This window comes from Mustela nivalis, assembly GCF_964662115.1.
Source record: "Mustela nivalis genome assembly, chromosome: 11".
NCBI lineage: Eukaryota > Metazoa > Chordata > Mammalia > Carnivora > Mustelidae > Mustela > Mustela nivalis.
This window is the reverse complement of record NC_139030.1, coordinates 37,794,950-37,809,320: the sequence shown is the minus strand read 5'-3', so window position 1 is coordinate 37,809,320 and position 14,371 is coordinate 37,794,950. Positions and strand designations below refer to the sequence as shown.

General features: G+C 38.0%; 1 protein-coding gene across 4 annotated transcripts in view; it reads right to left on the bottom strand.

The window, feature by feature from the left end:
• The window catches only part of PDE1A (phosphodiesterase 1A), a 342,680-nt gene that overhangs the window by 312,833 nt on the left and 15,476 nt on the right, over window positions 1–14,371 (bottom strand). The window lies entirely within an intron of this gene.

Here is a 14,371-nt window from a genome sequence, read left to right as displayed (position 1 = left end):
GCAAAAATAATGAATACTGTTATGCTGAAAATAAATAAAAAATAAATTTTAAAAATTGTTAATTCTAAAAAAAAAAAAAAAGCCAGTGAAAGTTCTTAAACAGAGAAGGGACATGACCTGGCTTCCCTTTCTAAAGGTAGACTACAACACCGTGAAGAATGGGAGAGGTGCATTACTGGCAGTTAAGGAGGCAGTGAGAGTATTCCTAGGGCAAGATGACAGCGGCTCAGACTAGGAAGCTTTAATTAGAGGTGGTGAGCGATGGTTGCACTTGAGATACTATTTTGAGGTTATATGCTACAGGATTGTCTCATGAATCAGATGTGGTTGTGAGCAAAAAAGTCAAGGATGACTTAAAGCTTCCAGCCTGAGAAAATGACAGAATGGACTTGCCACTGACTTAAATTATTAAGTCTATAGGAAGAGACAGTTTTATAGAGAGATACAAGTAGGGAACCAAATTTGCTTTTGGAAATGTTAGGTTTAAAAAACAAAAGATATTGGATAGAATATGGACTTTAAAGTCTGATGAGGTCAGGTTTGGGGGCATACATTTGGCATTAATCGGTAATAAAGTATTCTACCATGACACTGGATTTTATCAATGGAATGAGAACACAGAGAACACAACTAACCTGAGAACTGATTCCCAGGGTACTCCAAAATTCAACTTTTGGAAAATAAGGAGAAATCAGCAAAGAAAACTGAGAAGTAGTAAGTGAAGTAGACAAAGTATCAAAGAGTATTTTTCTGGGAGGGGTGAGGAAAGTGTTTCAAATAGGAACATTCAACCGAATGGTAACGTATGTTAATGGATGAAGAGGTCCCAAGACTGAGAAGTGAACAGTTGATCTGGTGGTAGAGAGGTCACTGATGATTTTTAAGAAGAGCAGTTTCAATGGAAAAGGGAAATATAAAAAATTATTATTGGGGGGCCCCTGAGTGGCTCAGTGAGTTAAGCCTCTGCCTTTGGCTCCGGTCACGATCTCAGGGTCCTGGGATGGAGCCCCATATCGGGCTTTCTGCTCAGCAGGGAGTCTGCTTCCTTCTCTCTCTGCCTGCCTCTCTGCCTACTAGTGATCTCTCTCTCCCTTGATCTCTCTCTCTCTCTCTGTTAAATAAATAAATAAAATCTTTTAAAAAAAATTATCATTGGATCCAAGAAGAAATGGAAGGAGAGCAAGTAGAAACAATATGTGTAGACAACTCTTTTGAGGAGTTTTACTGTAAGGGGAAATTTTACTTAACATGGAGGAAGATGACAACAGTTAAAATTTTTTAAAATTCTTCTAACTTGGAAATATGATGATATGCTTATATGCTGATCAGAATAATACAGTAGGAACAAGTTAAACGCAGGCTAGAGCAGGCATAATTGTAGGAGTGATATCCTTCCGTGGCACACTGTAGTACACAGGTAGGGAGGTGGCCTTAGGAGCAATGACCATTCATTCACTGTAGCAGAGGGGAAGGAAAAGTATGGGTATGGAGAAACCTGTGGGGCTGAGAGGCGGATGGGGATGGGTTTTGCTCCCTCTGCTCAGTGAAGTAGGAGGCAAGGGGAAAGGAAGCATCTAAGGCATGAGGAGACAGGAGAAGGCCTAGAATAGTCATTCATGGTTATAGGGAATGCATTGGGTTTGTGGACAATAGAGTTCGACTGAGGTTCCTAGTCATGCATGTGGAAAGAATCAAAAGGCCCTTCAATGGATGCATGGATAAAGAAGATGTGGTCTCTATATGCTATGGAGTATTATTATGCCTCCATCAGAAGGGACTGGAAGAGATTATGCTGAGTGAAATAAGTCAAGCAAAGAGTCAATTCTCATATGGTTTCGCCCATTTGTGGAGCATAAGGAATAACATGGAGGACACAGGGAGATGGGGAAGAAAAGTGAGTTGGGGGAAATTGGGAAGGCGAGATGAAACATGAGAGACTGTGGACTCTGAGGAACTAACTGAGGGTTTGGGAGGGAAGGGGGGTGAGAGGTTGGGTGTGCCTGGTGGTGGGTATTGTGGAGGGCACATATTGCATGGAGCACTGGGTGTGGTGCAAAAAACAATAGATTCTTCTGAAAAGAAATTTTAAAAATAAATTAAAAAAAAAAAAAAGTAAAAGCAGTCAGTAGTGAAGGCAATAAGAAGCACGTGGTTTTCTCCAGACACAGTCAGCTGCATGAGTATAGCCATGAAATGATCTGAGAGTATCCTTCAACCAGGAGTAGGATTTTCCTGGAAGTATATATTGGACAGAAACAAGGGAGTTCATAAGCACATAAGCAAGAGGTATAGTAATAGACCATTGTATCTGAAGCTTGTTGGGGGATTATGAGCACCTGAGGGGAACAAAGGGAAATGAGAGAGACAGTGTAAAGGGATAATATATTGGAGGTTCCAGTAAGTTAGAAAAAGTCCTGGAGGTGAGCTGCTAGAAGGAGTAGATTCTAAAATAAAAACAAAGTGATTAGAAAGTTAGTCACTCAAAATTAATAAAATGTAATAAACAAAGAAGTCAGACACCAAGTTGTATGCACACAAGGATTATGAGTGTGGGCATAATGATTATGGTGCGGGCATATATACACATATATGTATTTATGTATTTACATATGTATATGTAACATACACTCAAATTTATAAATATATCTAATTATTTATGTAATTACTTGCGTATAAGTCTCTCATTAGCTTTTAAGTGTCCCACTTCTTAAGGTTTACAACTATTCTTTTTATCCACCTAAAAAAGCAAGCATCAACCTCTACATATGGTAGAATTTCAATATATTTTATTGAGTGAGTGACTTTGTTAGTGAATGGATGGAGAAATGATAAATGGATAAATGAAGATCTGGGTCTACTCTTTGACTTTCATACGTAAACCTCACATAAAATTTCTAATTGTAAGATTCTATCAAACTTCCTAGAATTCTGAGTTTAATTGTCTAACCTATTCATGTAAATGGTTTAAGGTTACAAAACCATCACATAGATTAGAAACTTTGTCTATATAATGGTAAAATCAACCATGGATCAAGAGAAAACTATTTACCTTGTGAATTAGTTTCACTTAAAGAAAATCAATTTTCCTATCCTTTAGTTTGTGAGCTACAAACTATTGTTTATTGTTATACTTCAGAACAATGCTAAATGTATTTTATTTTTTATGTGGTGCAACATTTTTAAATGAAGTCTGATCCTCAAAGAGATTCTGTGACAAGAGATATCCACATGCCAAAAAGTCATTAGTGCTGCCTCTGTTACTCACAAACTTAACTGTGTGGGAATTATACAAACAATTTCCAGGTTCAGAATGAGTGTCAGACAGTGTAATGACCATGTGTTCTATTCGGGTGATAGCAACTGGACAGAGGACCATCAATCTTTGCAACCACATTTATTTTATTGTGTAAAACATCTACTCTGTGTTAACCTCATCCTCATCATGCAGCAGCTACAAGAGCCCCAAACAACAGAACACTAACAGGAACTCAGAGAACATAAACCTTAACAATTAGTCAAAGCCTTAACAATCAGTCAAAGTATTTCTTGTCATATATTACAAAAATTCTCCCTTAACTTACACAAACTTTTAATCACCCAGAGAATTTTCTGGACTATCTTTTCTTCAGTGCTTTTTTTTTTTTTTTTTAGATCTTATTTATTTATTTGAGAGGGAGAGAGAGAGCACAAGCAGGGATAGGGGCAGAGGAAGAGGGAGAAGCAGGCTCCCCACTGAGGAGGGAGCCAGATTTGGGACTCCATCCCGGGATCCTGGTATCATGACCTGAGCAGATGCTTAACCAACTGAGCCACCCAGGCACCCCTTGCAATACCTTTGCTACCAGTATGTGAGCAAAATTCCAAATTCCAGATGATGGCACTTTAGTAGTTATGTAATCAGAGAATGATAACGTTCCTTAATTTGGTGATTTTGTTAAATCCTTGAGAAATGTACGTTTTAAAAAATCAATTGCAGTGGGCTTCAGAGGAGCATACAAAATCATTTACTGAGTCATCTACATGTCATATATTATCATTTGAAGAAAGTTTAATGGTCTTTATGGGGCTACTTCCTAAGCCAAGGTAACCTTTACCATCTACATGTCTAAAAGCATTAGCACAGTTAGTTTCGTTAACTTATCTAAATGTGTACTAAGGGCCTCGCAAGGTCATTTGGTTTCTACAATAAAAACAAATGAAAAGACAAAACAGAATGCAGACTATTTATAGTAAAAGTTTTATATATTTTATTACTTAGTACTACTTAGTATATATTTTATTACTTTCTCCACCCAGTGCTCACCCATACTAGCACCCCACCCCCAAGCATCTTTCTCTATCCCAGAGACTGCAAATAGAGAACACATGGTTTTGGCTTACAGACACTTGTCTTGTTTAAGAAACATATTACAGTCAAGAAGGAGTCTCTTATTTTTCTTCCCTCATTGTTCTTCTATACCCACCCTCTGGATTTCTTGGTTTCTACTACCAGATGAAACCCAAGTACCACAGATTTTCTGGTCCCTTTCAGTCCTGAGTTTCATTTCAGAAGTCAAAATGCCAACATGCAATGTAATAATTAGCACTCCATATTCTTTCAAAATGAAGAATTTTCTAGCTTTGCCCTTCCAACCCCAGCTCAGACCTGCTTTGGGTTAGAGTTTCCTTCCTTCCCAACTCTTTAATTTATGAGGCCAAAGAAGAAAGGGAATTAGGGGGAAGGGTGCAGTTTTATACAGTTTTATACAGATACAATTGCTCTCCTGTGTTAGTTTCTTCCAGATGTTGACTTTTTCTCTAGTGGGATCCACATAAACATAGAATTTTTGGAGGTCTTCTCTCTGTGGTCCTCAAACTACAATTCCTAAGGCAGGTCATGCTAGTTCTCTACCTGACCAAGGACTTCCTTCCTCATTCTTAGCTTCACTGGTCCATCCTACACGTTTTCTCTGTTAGGGCTGCTCTATATTACCAGATAATCATCTTAGGGAGGATCTGCTTTGAAATGAACCAGGCTGACTTCTTTCTAATGGTTCACTTGGCCTGCAGGAAGACAGACTCCTCCTTACCCTGATGTTGCTGGCAAAGCCCAGTGGACACTCTTCCTTGCTGACATACAAGGGAGCTCCAGCCAGTCTCTCACCTCTACATTCTCCCTTGGAGGTGATGAGAATAGCAGCACATTGATAGCTCTCCCTCCAAATAAGTCCTGAAGTCCTCCCTTTCAATATCTCATTCAATATGGATTAAAGGATGATTGTTTCTAATGCCAGATACTTAATTTTTGCACTGTTTTCCTGTATGGATGGTCCAGCATGTAATATGACTTTGGCTGGCACCTTCTACATTGTCCTTGGCCTTCTGGGTGGCCTTCAAGGTACATCAAAGGGTGTACCTTGGTCTCAACAGTGTTGACCCACTGATTTTTAAAGCTTGGTTATTTGTTAATATTTTAGAGTCAAAAAACTATAAATAAAAATATGGATTTTGACTTTCCTCTGAAATCAGACCTGACCATGCATGCTGATAACCCAACAAAGAAAAAAAGGCTAAACTAAGAGCTGCTGTCCTAAGAGGTAACATGAATACTATGTGCTACCATAATCCCCATCCAATCCACCACCATCAGTCATGGCCTCTGATGGAATCTGAGTCTGAGACACCTGTACTACCCTTCTCCCCACCCAAATCATACCCTTTATCAAGGTTCATTCTATATTTCTTTATGAGGTATCTTAGTATAAAAGGAAAAACACAATATTTAAATCCCACTCGAGAGTCCAATGACAGCATAATTTGGTGGAATTATCTAACTTTCCTGTGTGTTTACTACTACTCTCTAAAGTGAGGCTGGCAATATTAACTTATTAGGTTTATGTGGAAATGTAAGGAGATAACAAATACAAAGTTCTTGACAAACAACAGATGTAAATATTTTTCTAACCCATAAAGAAATAATATATATTTCATATTTTATTGTTACCATCAATAATAGGAGTTAGCTTTATCTACCCAGTTAAAGGAAAGACTTTTATTTCCTTATCCCTCAAGCAGTCTCGTACGACATTAAGCATGTAACATAGATCCATACACTCTGTGCAATGGGAATCAAATATTATTCCATATATTTAGATACTGTCAAATACTGTTGAGTCCTCTAAAGCCTCTAAAGAAGAACATGTCAATTATATCATTAGTGTATTTTAGATAATTATCCCATTTGGATAATACATTTTAATGTGATTTTTATATTCTTTAATATTTAAATACTAATATTATATTATTTTCTATTAGTTTGTATTTTTAAAATGAAACAGTAAAAAGGAAAATGCTGAAAATCACAAAAACTGGGGTCCAATTTTAACTCTGTCACAAACCAGGTATATTACTATAGTAGATGCTTCATACGGAGACATTCTATTTCGAGAGAGGTGAAAGCTAAAATCTATAACCAGACCATTTTACTAAGGTTCTAGATATGAATTAGGTGACACCAATGAAAAGCAGTCTCAGGGCTCCTGGGTGGCTCAGTGGGTTAAAGCCTCTGCTTTCAGCTCAGGTCATGATCCCAGGGTCCTCGGATCGAGCCCCAAATCGGGCTCTCTGCTCAGCAGAAGGCCTGCTTCTCTTCCTCTCTTTCTCTGCCTGACTCTCTGCCTGCTTGTGATCTCTGTCTGTCAAATAAATAAATAAAATCTTAAAAAAAAAAAAAGCAGTCTCAAAGTATTTGGAATATTTGGAAGGCAAAGTTAGGAGAAGCCATCTTCCTACTACTGATTTTGGCTGACAGACAGGGCCACAGGACAGTTGTATTGGCTAAATTCCCCCTTTGCATATCCAGCCCTGCCTCCAATGGATATCTATATGCAGTGGGGTAGTAGCACTAGTGGTGGTGCCCCAGCTGCCTCCTTCCTGCCTCTGAATCACAGCTGTGGTGTTGATCTTTTAACCTGCTAGTTTAGTGGTAGCCCCTGACTTCCAGCTCCTACCAACATTCCTATGATTTTATAAACATCTATTGAGTCCATATTGAATCCCTTTCTGTTTCAAATAGCAGCCTGTTTCCTGTTCCCTGTGTTGAATTCTGAAATACGATGCTTTAAGAAATTCTTTTTGGGGGCACCTGGGTGGCTCAGTCGATTGACTCTCGATTTAGGCTCAGGTCATGATCTCAGGATCCTGGGTTTGAGCCTCGCAATGGGCTCCATGCTCAGAGGGGAGTTTTTGTGGGAATTCTCTCTCCCTCTGCTCCTCCCCCCACTTGCATTGCTCACTCGCTCTCTCTTTCTCTCACTAAAATAAATAAATAAATCTTGGGCAGGGTAAAAAAAAGAAAATCATCTTTTGTTTCCTTATATAATAAATGGAATTAGTACATAGTCTTACCTCAGGGTTTTCAAGAAAATTAAAGTGCAAAATAAAATTTGAATTAATTTTTTAGAGTATTGGAAAACTTAAGTGCATCATTTTTTAACCATGGTTAATTGAACATGCACTCATTGTTGTTATCTTCTAAAACTCCTCCAGCATGACAGTGTTTTAAATCCTCCAGAAGAACAAACTGAATTGGAAAAAAGATAACACGACACAAGAGAATAATCATATTTTAGAAGTTTGAAAAATAGATGGAAGAGTGGAAATCTTAGTGAAGAACAACCAGCTAGAAACAGAAGTTTCACCCTGAAGAACCATGAAAACATCCAAAAATTAAAGGCACCCAGTGTTGTAGAATTCAGAAAATCAAAGTTAGACTCAAAGTAAGGTTTATTTGAAAGTCCGTGTACAGAGAAGTACGAGGTGAGTGCTGCCCCCACACCACTATGGAAAACTAGATATTTATTTTCTGGTGGAATTAAGCCACAGAGGTGAGAAATGTGAATTGCTGTATTTTAGAAAATTAAGCTGAGTAAAAAACTACATAATAATTGGTATGACCCCAACTCCTTTCCTCACTCAGTTCTAGAAGGGGACAACAAGGTTTTAATATCCTAAGCTAGAGGTTAGATTATTTTCCAGTAGAAAAGAAATATTTCCAGAGAAAAGACTTTCAGCTACGGGCACTTTGCACCTAATTAGATGGCTGAGTACCTCCCACCCTCCTAAGAAGCCCACAAGCCAACAAACACTATCCACTCACACTGAGCATCAATCAGCTTTTTAGTGTCTCTTTTTTAAAAGTGACTTCCCCCTTCAGGAAAGTCTTTAACAGGAAAGACAAACTGAAACAAACACACAGAAAACAGTAACCCAGTACAAAGAGCCTATTCAAGTACAAGAAAAATTGTTAGTCAACAAAAATGGACTTCAGAGCTATAAAACGTGTTGCATGTACTACAAGAGAACAGAGTGCTGCAAAGAAGAATCCATCAAAATAAGAATGAGGTCAGATCTTGAAAAGTTTTGGAGTGGTTGATAAATAGATGTTCAAGGTTTTAATTTTTTTAAGAAAGCAAAAATAGATGAGAGAAGTAGAAATACAATAAGATTTGATGCTTAATCCAGAAAGAATAGATGAAGAAAATGGAAAGAAGAAAATGATCAAACTAACAAATGTAGAGGTTTTCCAAAAAAATGCACGGCATGCATTTCCAGATTAAAAGGACCCACGAAATACCAGTACAAAATTCTCATACCAATGTTATTATGAAATTTCAGAGGAAAAAGAAATAAGGAGAAGTTCCTGACTCATGAGGGTTGGGAAGAACATCACATAAAAAGATCAGGGCTAACAGAACCAAACCTCTTGATAGCAGTATTAAAGTTAAAAGACAATAAAGCAATATTTTTAAAGTTCAGAAGAAAACACATTTTAACTTATGATTTCAGAGCCTGACAAGCTATATCAAAATAGAATAAATAAATGAATGTACTTCTTAAGTGTCCTATTTCAGGAACTATTAGAGAAGCTTATGCCCTAAATGAGAGTAAACCAAGAAAGCACAGGATCCAGGAAACAAAAGGCCCAACTCATGAGGGTGTTGAAGGGATTTCCCAGAATGAAGGCAAAGTGCAATCCTAGGTTCAGCTGTGCCTCAGGCTTGGTGAACCCAGATGGAGATGGGGACAAAGGCTGGAAAGATAATGTCTCCAAGGAAAAGATGTGCTTGGAAATATGAGAAAAATATTAAAGGGTGTTTTACAATTCTTTTTCTGAATTTGGGAAGAATTAGTGATAGGTCTGCAGTAATCAAAGCCAACAATTAAAACGAGATATTTATTAATTCCAGTAAAAACAAGGGCATTGTACTCTACAGGAAACATTCACATTTCTTTTCCTGACTCAGAAGTGAAGACAATTCAGTCACAAGACTCTAAACACCAAATATTGATTCATGGGAAAGGTAAAAGAACTATACTGGGAGAATGGGGGAGGGTAACCCAAAAGGGCCATGGTTAGAGCTTGGTCTAAGTGCTGTTTTCAGTCACTGTTATAGGAAGGCAGTAGATATGCTTAAAATAGATAAATCAAGAAACAACTACACAAAAGCATTATTTTGAAATACAGATAATTTACAGGAAGAAAGAATTAAAAGATGAAAACTGATGTCTCATGAAGCAAACCTAGGTAGTGCCAAGGAGGGGGGAAGGGTAGAACTGTTGTCATTGTCTTATGGTACTGTTTTATTACTTTAATAAAAGTAAAAAATAATTTTTGAAAGTAAAAGTGTTATGCAATGTATAGGATTAGTACCAAGGAAGTCAAGTTTCTATTTCTTTAAAGACCTAGTCAAAGCATATGACTGGCAGTTTCAGACAGTCAAGCACATCTTTGATGGCAGGATAAACAGGAGTTATGCAGTCTCAGAACATATTCCAGCCAATTCTCAAAGGGAGGGAAATCAAGAGAGAATGCTAGGAATTAAGAAGGAAATTCAATTTACCACCAATAAAATGCACAGCATTACCTTGGGAATATCCGAACAAGGACCTAAAGATGCAAAGATTATTTGGTGTAAGCAACCTAGTACCAAATCTCAAATGAGATCAACCATGCAATGCTAAATAAGAAATTCAACAAACATTTCAGAAGAGTTGTTTTTAAATAGTCACATAACTCATATATAACTATCCTCAAATTAGTTTATTACACAAAAACAGAAGGTTTAATTTCCTGGAAAAAGTAGATGTAATATCTATCTACCAGTGACCTTTGCATTGAAGTTTTATAATTCTTTAATATTATGACCCACAAAATTCTATGTATAATAACACTGTGATAAAAGTCAAAGGAAATGACTTTTACTTCTCTTTATGTCTGATCAGCACAATATTATACGTAGTTACTGAATGGCAGTTGCACTTATACCAAAATGCATGACTAAGTATCATTATTGTGTGTGTGTGTGTGTGTGTGTGTGTGTGTGTGTGTGTGTGTGACAGTTTTACAAAATTTCAACCAAGGCAAAGTTCCCTCCTGGCATTAAATTCATTGTCAAAGAAAGGGATAATTGCTTGCTTAGTGTGTGCAGACTCAGAAGATGGTTTGGCTCCTAGGAAAAAAATTAAAGTCTGAATTATTTAGGTCAACTCAAACTACTATTAATGTAAACAGAGGAACAACTCTTATGTAGTAAAATACTTTCCATATCCTTGTGACTAAAACCATATTTCACAGCAGTCCCTGTTACACGCTTGGCCTGTTGCTACTGATGAAATGCACTGAAATTTGCCATAAATACTACAAACGGTAAAACTTTACTCACTGATGAAGGGTGAAGGAAAAGCCCTATTATGTGTTCTCATGGCACCTTGTAAGGTTCAAGTGTAAAAGGTGACTGAATTTCCTTAACCAAACACAGTGTCATTATTTTCTGAAGCCCATTTTTATTATTGAAGAGGCAATATTTAAAAGGCTGCTGTTAAGGAAAAGCACCATAACATTAGACCTGCCCGCCTTGTTTTCTTTGTAGGAAGGCACACTCCTAATAGCCACTTCCTTTTTGAAGAGAAACCCTAGTAATGAAAGGTAATGAAAGTAATGAAAGGTGATTTCACAGAGGGGCTTCTATAAAGGAGGAGAATAAAATTACCTACCATTTATTGTTTACACAAATTATCTTTTGTGTAATTTTATCATTCCATGCCTTTGAGAAGAACAAAAGGTCACTGACCCTGATATCTCATTCCAGAAGTTCATTATCTCCTTCTCTACCTCTAAGCTGTTGACTTTCTCTACTTTTTTGCTGTCCATTATTCCCTCATATTCTCACCTCTCCCCTTACCTTAAACCTTAAAGAAGCCCTCAGCCCTTCTTCATGCACGGCACTGGGTTTTTTCTGGCAATATATGAACTCTGCAAACCCAGTTCTGCATCTGCTCCGAGCCTGCATTCAGCTGAACTGAATGTAACGGGGGGGGGGGGGAGCACATAGGGATGCAAACCGATCACACTTGAAATATGTGATCGAGATGGAATCTCAGCACTGCCCACCAGCTCCGCTGCATTTCCTTAGTCACACTCCGTGCGGAGCTGACTGTTTCACACTTTCTCCTCAAATCTCTGCTCCCTCTCTCCCCTCTTCACTCTCTACAAATAGCCTCTCATTTCCCTGAGAAAATAAAAGTAACCAGAGGGGACCATCACCAAGTTTTCACCTGCCTACTTGCAAATGTTCCCAAATAGTCTGCTTCCCTCCTGTTACCAGGGATGAGCGTCCTGCTGCTAGATCCAGTCTCTGCACTTAAGCAGCCCTTACCTCTCACCTGTTTAAGGGAATGGAGATCTTCCTTCCTCTCTCTCTTTCTCTCTGCAGTTTTTTTTTTCCTCCCTACAGAATCATTTGTATCATCATTCCCATCAGAATTCTCCAATAATATCCCCACATTTAACAAACTGCTTTACACTCCAAGTGTAAAGGAGCTGTCACCATATCTCTATGATCGCCTTTATAGAAAAGTATTTAAAGAGTTAGCTGTACATACTGCTCCCACTTCTTCACTTCCAGTCTTCTCTTCTACCCACTCCCATGAGGATTTTTGTCTCAGTACTTCTATGGGACTATTTTGCCAAGATTACTAAAGACCTCCATAATGCGAAAGCCAATGGTCAATGCACAGTCCATGTATATACCGTCTCCGCAACATCTGACACTTGATATTTGAAGTTCTTGAAAAGCGGTCATCTTTGACTTCCAGGAGGCCACAGCACACTGGCCACTCCTTCTCTTTCTTCCCTAACTTCTCCTCCCAAGCTCTAGTGTTGGGGTACTTGAGGGCTCAGCCCTGAGTCTCTTCTCATTTGTACCCTTGATAACTCCCTAGATGACCTCATCTAGTTCCATGATTTTAAATATATTTGTATATTGATGACTCACAAATTTGTTTTTGCTGCCTTGACCTCCCATCAGTCCAGCTGTCTCTTTATTTGTAAGGCCACTTGAATGTTTGATAGACTTCTCAAAATTCATGGATCTAAAAGAGTGTTTTGTTTTTACCCCTACCTTCCTCATGTCAGGAAATGGTAAAAGTTAATAATCCCTTATCCACAGCTATGAAAATCTGAAAGCTCTAAACATCTTCATTTTGCAGTAAAATCTGATCTAACCTGAACTTATTTGGCAGCAAAACCTGACTTGAACTGGTAGAGGCCATTTACTGTCTGTATTATGTTTTGTTGCAGGAATACCCATTGGGAGCTACCCCAGACCCCACTGGGAATATTTAGTAATTTTTGGAGTAGGCACCTTGTTACCTTTCTGAAATCTGAAATTCATGAATTTGGGTCACATTTTAACCCAAGGACTTCAGATAAGGGACCATAAATGAACCATTTGTTCAGGACCTCTCTCTCTCTCACACACACAGACACACACAGTAAACTAAGTCTTTATGTCTCATTTCAATCCTCACATTCCCAATTCATGAGTTAGTTCTACAACTTTAATTTTAAATGTGTCCTAAATCTGGACTATAAATTATGGACTTACCATGTCCGTAAGTACCAATGTTTTCATGGACAACTGCCTTAGCCTCCTAATACAGCCTCTTATTCCCAATCTTATCCTTCCCTACTTTCCCCCCACCCCCTTGTCAGGGTTAGCTTCCACAAAACAAGCAGGGAGGCCTTTCCCCACCCCCAAGTTTAAAGTGTACAACCTGTTGATTTGATACATTTGTAAAATGCATTTTAATTATACATTTTAATTATTTTTAAATCAATAATTACCACCATAGTATTAACTACCACCTCCATCTCTTCACATAGTTACCATTTCATTTTTGTAGTGCCAACATTTAAGATCTGCTCTCTTAACAGTATTCAAGTATATGATACAGTATTATTAGCTATAATACTGTACACTAGATCCCAAAACTTGTTACTCTTCTAACTGGAAGTTTATACCTTTGACCAATATCTCCACATTTCTCCCACCCTCAAAGCCCTGGTAACCTCCATTCTATTTTTTATTGAGAGATATTATGTTGTTAAAACATAAATCAGATCCCAATCTGCTGCTCTAAAGTTGCAAAGGCTTCCTCCCAGGCTGAAAATAAAATCCTAATTTCTTATCAGAGCCTGTTGGGTTTTAGATGATGTGACTTTTTCCTTTCTTCCCATTCTCGATTCTTTCACTCTTTCCTTCACCCACTGTGCTCCAGCCCTCCTGGTCTTGTTTTTCCTCGAATATGTCACATGCACCCTGCCACACGGGACTGTGCTCCTGCCTCCCCTGTCTGGGATGTCATTGCTTCAGGCCTTCGCATAGCTTAGTCCTCAGTTCATTAATGTCCTCCTCTACCAGTTGCTAGCACATAAAGCCCTTCCCTGACAAATCTTCTAAAATAGCCACCTCTGAGACTCCCACTTTGTCACCTTACCCTTTTTGCTTTTATTAAAACTATATTGCATATTTATTTGTTTATTATCCATCCTCACCATCAAAATGTAACTCTGTGAAGATAGGGTCATGACGGTACCACTTATCATCATATCTGTGGTGTCCAGAATAATGCTGGAGTTCCCTAAGTACCCAGTGATGAATATTCATTGAATGAACAAATAAATTATATTGTATTAGTAAGTTGACTTCAGTGGGTTAATCAAATAACATTAGTCCCACTTTCCAAAGCACCTCAGTGTTTTTCCAAGTGTCAGTATTGTGCCAATGAACTTAAGTTACAACTTTACTAAAGACTCTCATTCATCTCATTCATAAGATAGTTTTTTTAATCAGTGGCGAAGGTTTGACTCACACTGTGTAAATTAGTGTTTACTTTTATACTCATAAGACATATACTTAGCAAAACAATATGAATTTATCGAAGCTTCTTAGTTTTGAACTTAAACACTTCCCCTTTCTGGGGAATTTAAAATTACGTGGTAACATGTTTCTAATTTCAAAGTGCTCTAAAGTCATTCCATCATGTTCCT